The following is a 10,045-nucleotide window of genomic DNA, read 5'->3' on the forward strand; positions in this document are numbered from 1 at the left end:
AAAGAAGGATGGAAGGAAAGATCACAAGCTTTGTCACAAAGGAAAGAAGGATGGAAGGAAGGATCACAAGCATTGTCACAAAGGAAAGAAGGATGGAAGGAAGAATCACATGCATTGTCACAAAGGAAAGAAGGATGGAAGGAAGGATCACATGCATTGTCACAAAGGAAAGAAGGATGGAAGGAAGGATCACATGCATTGTCACAAAGGAAAGAACGATGGAAGGCAGGATGACATGCAATGTCACAAAGGAAAGAAGGATGGAAGGAAGAATCACATGCATTGTCTTTTTTTTTTTTTTTTTTTTTTCTAAATGACATCAGAAACAGCAGTATGCGACATTACGTGATGGCAGAGCTTCAGTTCATCCTTTGTCATTTTTCTTTTTTTTTTTAAATAAATAGGACAGGGGGAATGAATGAGAGAGAGAGGGGGAGAGAAAGAAAGAAAACCAAAGGGGAGAAGAGACGGTGAGAAGGGGGGGGAAGAGAGACAAAAAAAAAAAAAAACTCCTGGGTCACCTGTATGGAGAAAAAAAAAAAAACAAACAAACAAACAAACAAAAACAAACAGAGGAGACAGCAAACAACAAAGAGCAACATAATAATAGAGAAAACAAAGCACCATCACAATAAACTAGCTAGTCATAGATATCAGTATTTACTAAGTAATAAACGATATTGTGCAGCACGCAAGATAGACAGCGCACAGTGTGCTTTGAGGCAGCAGCCAAGAAAGCTTTAGTCCGCGTCTGTGAATACCCATGTGTGCATACCTGTGTGGATCAGCATGCTTGCATTCCAAAGGTTTCTCCATGTAATGATCTGCTAGGGAGTGTGGGGGGGCCACAGCCCCGTCCTCCAGGGTGTGAAGCGGGTATGGAGGAGATCAAAACTCCAGACATCCAGAGGCCCCCAGAACACAAGAGACCATGGAAGACCAACAGAGGGGCAGCCGCGCCACTGTCCCAGTAACCCAGTAAGAGCTGAGGAGAGTCCCAGATGAGGGCTCGCCCAGCAGCCGCGGAGCAGAAGTCAGGGGGAGTTGCAGTGACGCGCCCGTGAGCTCCGCCGGCCCCCAGCTGCGCCTGAGTGACCGAGCCCTAGGCCGAGAGGCCGGGGGCACCCCACCTCCAAAGGGGCCCGAGCGAGCCCCAGGCCCCAGGCCCCGACAAGCGGCCGCCAAGGAGTGAGCCGGTGTGTACCCGGACGCCCACCCCCAGACACAAAGAACCACCAACACACCGACACCTGAGGGAGTCCGCCACCGGCAGGGAAAGTGGTGGTGGGTGGAGATAGGCCTCCAAACCTTGGAGGGCCTGAGGTGTCCCCAGAGAGGTGGCGTCTGATACCCAACCTGACATATAGACACAGACATACAGGCACACACAGACACAAACATCCATTCCCACCCTCATGCTCTCATATGCACTCACTCCACACTCAACCAACGTGGAGACAGACATAAAGAGACGCTGTACACACAATCACACTCCCCAAGCGTACTCTACAAACCGGGTCTAGGTACCCTTGCCCCTGGAGGGGGGAATTGCACCCAGACCCAGGTGGTGTTACCCTTTTCCCTGCGGTGGGGAGAGGCAGACCACCCCGACTCCGCAGCAGCAGGGAGGCCCCACACCCCAGACCGCAGTCGGACGGCCAACTCCTCCTACTAGCCCTCCCGCTCCAGCAGGCCGCAGAGAATGGGGGTGGGAGAAGACTCCAAACCTCCCTCCACCCGCTCATTGTAGTGTTGATGCATATGTGTTCTAAGGTGCAATTAAAACCCAGGAGGGCATGGAGCTACCTGCCAAGGAGCAGCAGGTAAGCGCATAGTCCCTCCTGCTAACCCTCAATGACTAAGTGTATTTAAAATTGAGAGGTGGGCAACGACGTCAGGGGTGAGGTATACACCCTGATGGTGATTTGGACTCCGTGATTGTGCCCACCCCCAAGATCCTATATGTATGTGTAATGAGAGTGTGAATAATGTGAATGTCTAAGTTGTGGGATAAAATTGAGGCAGAGGCAGCCAGAAGGGGACGGGGGGGGGGGGGGGTAGCCTCCTCTGCACCCTGGTGACATACCCCCACTCCAAGGCCCTGCATGTGTGGGTGGTTGTGGAGGAGCGGGAAGAGGGAGGCAGCTGGAGATGGGGAGGGAAGGAAGGGAGGGGCAGGTAACCCCTCCCTGGGGCCAGCTCCCCCGCTGACCCCAGTAGGCACTCCCACCCTCCGCGACCCGCCAGGGAAGGGGAGCCCAGGCCCATCAGACCGGGGCCCAGTGCAGTAGCGCCCCCCGGCTCCACAGAGCCCTGGACAGTCCACCCAACCCCACCACAGAGAAAACTGCACCCACCCCACCAACCACACATCTTCCAGACTACATAAGACGGTAAACGCCCAGGCTGAGATCTTCCTCCACCTCTCCTGTATCTCCCCCTCCTGCAGAGAGTTCCTGAGAGAAGAAAGCTCCTGCAAGATGTGACCATCCCCCCCACCAGTTGAAGAGCCCCCCAGGCGGCTCGATGCACCGGCGGCACCCTGCTCCAGGGCCGGGCCCCCATGCACCCACCCGCCCACAACCCCGGCAACACACCAACCAGGACCCGAGCCCCCGAGGCCCGGCCCGGGCCCCAGCCCAGAGACGGAGCGCCCCCAGAACCTCACGCCCATCCCGGACCCACCCAGGGGCAGCCAGGTTGCCAGGTCAGTAACCCGCGTCCGTCAGCACAGACCCTCCCCTAGCCCCGCTGCACGCAGCCGCGAGGAAACAGTCACCTGAGAGCCAACAGAGCCCTCAACCGGACGTGACCGCTACCCCGGGTTGAGCCCCCCAAGGAAGATGCCTCCGGGGAACCCCCCGACGCCCTAAGCCTGTCCCTACCCCCTCACCAATCACAACAGTGAAGGCGGGACCAAACTATGACCCCCCACCCCCACTAGGTGATGGAGCTGATAAAAGGGGCCCAGAGCAATTGATCTAATGTGGTGGCAGAGGCTGTGTCAAGACTAATGTAATCTAATAGATAATTTCTATATTGGTTAGAATTAAGATTATTTTTATTTTTCCAGTTCATGAGGACTGTTTTCTTGGCTATGCATAGGGCAGTGAAGATCATATGGGCTATATTCTTTTCTGAAGTGACATTATCTAAGCTGCCCAACAAACACACTAAGGGGGAGGTTGGAATGTTACATTTCAGACATTTTGATAAGTCTTCACATATCTCGCGCCAAAACTTTTGCACTGGTGGACAGAACCAAAGAGCGTGGATGTAATTGTCTGGTGTATTGCCTTGACAGTGTGAGCAGTTGTTGGAAGATGTAAAGCCCATCTTGAACATCCGATGACCTGTATAGTGCACTCTATGAAGTATTTTGTATTGTATTAATTGCAGACTGGGATTTTTAATTAATTTAAAAGTTTTTAAGCAAATCTGAGACCAGAAGTTTTGGTCTAGGTTGACTGATAAATCTGCTTCCCACTTTGCAGTAGGAAGGGATATTGATTCATCTAATTTAGAAAGTGTTCTGTATATTTTAGATAATAATTTGGGGGATTTAAGAGTAAGAAAATGTGCCGCACTTAGTGGTGTTTGTAATTCAACTTGACTGAGGTTAAATTTCTTTTTTACTATGGATTTAATTTGTTGATATTCTAAAAACCTTGTCTTGTTGATCCCATATTGTTCAACTAGTCTGTCAAATGGAATAAATTCTGTTCCCTCTAATATATGTTCTAAGTATTTAATTCCTTTACAACTCCATTCTGGGAAATTAATCATATTATTGTTTTGTAATATGTCAGGGTTATTCCAGATAGGTGTACGTTTGCATGGGATTAATGAAGACTCCGTTATTTTTAGAAACTCCCACCATGCTGTTAGAGAAAAGCTGATGTTGATACTTTTAAAGCATTCATGTCTTTTGATGTTTGAGCTAATAAATGGTAGGTCTGAAATCTCTAGATCCTTGCATAGTGCCTGTTCAACATCTAGCCAGGGCTCAACTAAGAAGGTATGTTTTAACCATTCTGAGATGAACTGAAGCCTGTTGGCTAAGAAGTATTGGTGAAAATTAGGCAGATCTAATCCTCCTCTATCCTTGGTTCTTTGTAGCGTTTTTAAGCTAATACGCGGGGGTTTATCTTTCCAAAGGAATTTGGAAATATATGAATCCAGAGATCTGAACCAATCTTGTGATGGTTTGTTAGGGATCATCAAAAATAAGTAATTTATTTTTGGCAAGATCATCATTTTTATAGTGGCGACCCTTCCCATGAGTGATATGGGTAAAGATTTCCATCTAGTCAGATCGCCTTCTACTTTCTTTAGAAGTGGGATGTGGTTTAGTTTAGTTAAGTCTGAAAGCTTAGGAGAGATATTAATACCTAAATATTTAATATTTCCGGATTGCAGTGGGGCAGAGGAAGAATTATGGAAGGAGCAGTTAATGGGGAGAACTGTAGATTTTGGCCAGTTAATTGAATAATCTGAAACTCTTGAAAACCAGTTTATTAAAGTAATTACCTCAGAGAGGTTGGTTTGTGTGTTTTGCAGAAAAAGCAACACATCATCCGCATAGAGACTGATTTTATGTTCTATGTTCTTACATTTTATGCCCTTAATTGTTGTAGCCTGTCTAAATGCTGCTGCATATGACAAATAAATAAATCTGAAAACTAAAACTAAACAAAGGAAAGAAGGATGGAAGGAAAGATCACAAGCATTGTCACAAAAGAAAGAAGGATGGAAGGAAGGATCACAAGCTTTGTCACAAAGGAAAGAAGGATGGAAGGAAGGATCACATGCATTGTCACAAAGGAAAGAAGGATGGAAGGAAGGATCACATGCATTGTCACAAAGGAAAGAAGGATGGAAGGAAGGATCACAAGCTTTGTCACAAAGGAAAGAAGGATGGAAGGAAGGATCACAAGCTTTGTCACAAAGGAAAGAAGGATGGAAGGAAGGATCACATGCATTGTCACAAAGGAAAGAAGGATGGAAGGAAGGATCACATGCATTGTCACAAAGGAAAGAAGGATGGAAGGAAGGATCACAAGCATTGTCACAAAGGAAAGAAGGATGGAAGGAAGGATCACAAGCATTGTCACAAAGGAAAGAAGGATGGAAGGAAGGATCACAAGCTTTGTCACAAAGGAAAGAAGGATGGAAGGAAGGAAAGATCACAAGCTTTGTCACAAGTGCAATACTTTAATTTTCTGCTGCTCATTCCTGTGCAATATCCCATCTGCCCTCCCGTCATATTTCTTTTCAAGATTTTCTTATTTAATCACTAATGTACATATATTTATATTTATAGATACATATATATTCAGTCATCTTTTCTCTTTTACCATGTCTCTCTAATATTTTGCTCCTTACTATTTTTCTATTTTCTTTATTGTTTTATTTTATTTTAATATATTTTCTCCTACTGTGCATGCTGCTGAGTGACTGCTGCTCATCAAACACATTTAATTGCAATGTTGACCCTCTGCTAACTTGCATATGACAAATAAATCTGAAAACTGAAACTAAACTAAGGAAAGAAGGATGGAAGGAAAGATCACAAGCTTTGTCACAAAGGAAAGAAGGATGGAAGGAAGGATCACAAGCATTGTCACAAAGGAAAGAACGATGGGAGGAAAGATCACAAGCTTTGTCACAAAGGAAAGAAGGAAGGTTGGAAGGATCACATGCATTGTCACAAAGGAAAGAAGGATGGAAGGAAGGATCACAAGCATTGTCACAAAGGAAAGAAGGATGGAAGGAAGGATCACGAGCATTGTCACAAAGGAAAGAAGGATGGAAGGAAGGAAGGATCACAAGCATTGTCACAAAGGAAAGAAGGATGGAAGGAAGGATCACAAGCATTGTCACAAAGGAAAGAAGGATGGAAGGAAGGATCACATGCATTGTCACAAAGGAAAGAACGATGGAAGGCAGGATGACATGCAATGTCACAAAGAAAAGAAGGATGGAAGGCAGGATGACATGCAATGTCACAAAGGAAAGAAGGATGGAAGGAAGGATCACATGCATTGTCACAAAGGAAAGAAGGATGGAAGGCAGGATGACATGCAATGTCACAAAGGAAAGAAGGATGGAAGGAAGAATCACATGCATTGTCACAAAGGAAAGAAGGATGGAAGGAAGGATCACATGCATTGTCACAAAGGAAAGAAGGATGGAAGGATGGATCACAAGCTTTGTCACAAAGGAAAGAAGGATGGAAGGAAGGATCACAAGCTTTGTCACAAAGGAAAGAAGGATGGAAGGAAGGATCACATGCAATGTCACAAAGGAAAGAAGGATGGAAGGAAGGAAGGAAGGAAGGAAGGATCACAAGCTTTGTCACAAAGGAAAGAAGGATGGAAGGAAGGAAGGAAGGATCACAAGCTTTGTCACAAAGGAAAGAAGGATGGAAGGAAGGAAAGATCACAAGCTTTGTCACAAGTGCAATACTTTAATTTTCTGCTGCTCATTCCTGTGCAATATCCCATCTGCCCTCCCGTCATATTTCTTTCCAAGATTTTCTTATTTAATCACATATATTTATATTTATAGATACATATATATTCAGTCATCTTTTCTCTTTTACCATGTCTCTCTAATATTTTGCTCCTTGCTATTTTTCTATTTTCTTTATTATTTTATTTTATTTTAATATATTTTCTCCTACTGTGCATGCTGCTGAGTGACTGCTGCTCGTCAAACACATTTAATTGCAATGTTGACCCTGTGCTAACTTGCATATGACAAATAAATCTGAAAACTGAAACTAAACTAAGGAAAGAAGGATGGAAGGAAAGATCACAAGCTTTGTCACAAAGGAAAGAAGGATGGAAGGAAGGATCACAAGCTTTGTCACAAAGGAAAGAAGGATGGGAGGAAGGATCACAAGCATTGTCACAAAGGAAAGAAGGATGGAAGGAAGGAAGGATCACAAGCATTGTCACAAATGAAAGAAGGATGGAAGGAAGGATCACAAGCATTGTCACAAAGGAAAGAAGGATGGAAGGAAGGATCACATGCATTGTCACAAAGGAAGGAAGGAGGGAAGGATCACATGCATTGTTACAAAGGAAAGAAGGATGGAAGGAAGAATCACATGCATTGTCACAAAGGAAAGAAGGATGGAAGGAAGGATCACATGCATTGTCACAAAGGAAAGAACGATGGAAGGCAGGATGACATGCAATGTCACAAAGGAAAGAAGGATGGAAGGAAGAATCACATGCATTGTCACAAAGGAAAGAAGGATGGAAGGAAGGATCACAAGCATTGTCACAAAGGAAAGAAGGATGGAAGGAAGGATCACAAGCATTGTCACAAAGGAAAGAAGGATGGAAGGAAGGATCACATGCATTGTCATAAAGGAAAGAACGATGGAAGGCAGGATGACATGCATTGTCACAAAGGAAAGAAGGATGGAAGGATGGATCACAAGCTTTGTCACAAAGGAAAGAAGGATGGAAGGAAGGATCACAAGCTTTGTCACAAAGGAAAGAAGGATGGAAGGAAGGATCACATGCATTGTCACAAAGGAAAGAAGGATGGAAGGATGGATCACAAGCTTTGTCACAAAGGAAAGAAGGATGGAAGGAAGGATCACAAGCTTTGTCACAAAGGAAAGAAGGATGGAAGGAAGGATCACAAGCTTTGTCACAAAGGAAAGAAGGATGGAAGGAAGGATCACATGCATTGTCACAAAGGAAAGAAGGATGGAAGGAAGGATCACATGCATTGTCACAAAGGAAAGAAGGATGGAAGGAAGGATCACAAGCATTGTCACAAAGGAAAGAAGGATGGAAGGAAGGATCACAAGCATTGTCACAAAGGAAAGAAGGATGGAAGGAAGGATCACAAGCTTTGTCACAAAGGAAAGAAGGATGGAAGGAAGGAAAGATCACAAGCTTTGTCACAAGTGCAATACTTTAATTTTCTGCTGCTCATTCCTGTGCAATATCCCATCTGCCCTCCCGTCATATTTCTTTTCAAGATTTTCTTATTTAATCACTAATGTACATATATTTATATTTATAGATACATATATATTCAGTCATCTTTTCTCTTTTACCATGTCTCTCTAATATTTTGCTCCTTACTATTTTTCTATTTTCTTTATTGTTTTATTTTATTTTAATATATTTTCTCCTACTGTGCATGCTGCTGAGTGACTGCTGCTCATCAAACACATTTAATTGCAATGTTGACCCTCTGCTAACTTGCATATGACAAATAAATCTGAAAACTGAAACTAAACTAAGGAAAGAAGGATGGAAGGAAAGATCACAAGCTTTGTCACAAAGGAAAGAAGGATGGAAGGAAGGATCACAAGCATTGTCACAAAGGAAAGAACGATGGGAGGAAAGATCACAAGCTTTGTCACAAAGGAAAGAAGGAAGGATGGAAGGATCACATGCATTGTCACAAAGGAAAGAAGGATGGAAGGAAGGATCACAAGCATTGTCACAAAGGAAAGAAGGATGGAAGGAAGGATCACGAGCATTGTCACAAAGGAAAGAAGGATGGAAGGAAGGAAGGATCACAAGCATTGTCACAAAGGAAAGAAGGATGGAAGGAAGGATCACAAGCATTGTCACAAAGGAAAGAAGGATGGAAGGAAGGATCACATGCATTGTCACAAAGGAAAGAACGATGGAAGGCAGGATGACATGCAATGTCACAAAGAAAAGAAGGATGGAAGGCAGGATGACATGCAATGTCACAAAGGAAAGAAGGATGGAAGGAAGGATCACATGCATTGTCACAAAGGAAAGAAGGATGGAAGGCAGGATGACATGCAATGTCACAAAGGAAAGAAGGATGGAAGGAAGAATCACATGCATTGTCACAAAGGAAAGAAGGATGGAAGGAAGGATCACATGCATTGTCACAAAGGAAAGAAGGATGGAAGGATGGATCACAAGCTTTGTCACAAAGGAAAGAAGGATGGAAGGAAGGATCACAAGCTTTGTCACAAAGGAAAGAAGGATGGAAGGAAGGATCACATGCAATGTCACAAAGGAAAGAAGGATGGAAGGAAGGAAGGAAGGAAGGAAGGATCACAAGCTTTGTCACAAAGGAAAGAAGGATGGAAGGAAGGAAGGAAGGATCACAAGCTTTGTCACAAAGGAAAGAAGGATGGAAGGAAGGAAAGATCACAAGCTTTGTCACAAGTGCAATACTTTAATTTTCTGCTGCTCATTCCTGTGCAATATCCCATCTGCCCTCCCGTCATATTTCTTTCCAAGATTTTCTTATTTAATCACATATATTTATATTTATAGATACATATATATTCAGTCATCTTTTCTCTTTTACCATGTCTCTCTAATATTTTGCTCCTTGCTATTTTTCTATTTTCTTTATTATTTTATTTTATTTTAATATATTTTCTCCTACTGTGCATGCTGCTGAGTGACTGCTGCTCGTCAAACACATTTAATTGCAATGTTGACCCTGTGCTAACTTGCATATGACAAATAAATCTGAAAACTGAAACTAAACTAAGGAAAGAAGGATGGAAGGAAAGATCACAAGCTTTGTCACAAAGGAAAGAAGGATGGAAGGAAGGATCACAAGCTTTGTCACAAAGGAAAGAAGGATGGGAGGAAGGATCACATGCATTGTCACAAAGGAAAGAAGGATGGAAGGAAGGAAGGATCACAAGCATTGTCACAAATGAAAGAAGGATGGAAGGAAGGATCACAAGCATTGTCACAAAGGAAAGAAGGATGGAAGGAAGGATCACATGCATTGTCACAAAGGAAGGAAGGAGGGAAGGATCACATGCATTGTTACAAAGGAAAGAAGGATGGAAGGAAGAATCACATGCATTGTCACAAAGGAAAGAAGGATGGAAGGAAGGATCACATGCATTGTCACAAAGGAAAGAACGATGGAAGGCAGGATGACATGCAATGTCACAAAGGAAAGAAGGATGGAAGGAAGAATCACATGCATTGTCACAAAGGAAAGAAGGATGGAAGGAAGGATCACAAGCATTGTCACAAAGGAAAGAAGGATGGAAGGAAGG

Source organism: Mchenga conophoros, linkage group LG4 (assembly GCF_057382185.1).
Source record: "Mchenga conophoros isolate Kocher_MC1m ecotype Shallow Benthic linkage group LG4, M_conophoros_male_GT1.1, whole genome shotgun sequence".
In the NCBI taxonomy this organism is placed as follows: Eukaryota; Metazoa; Chordata; class Actinopteri; order Cichliformes; family Cichlidae; genus Mchenga; species Mchenga conophoros.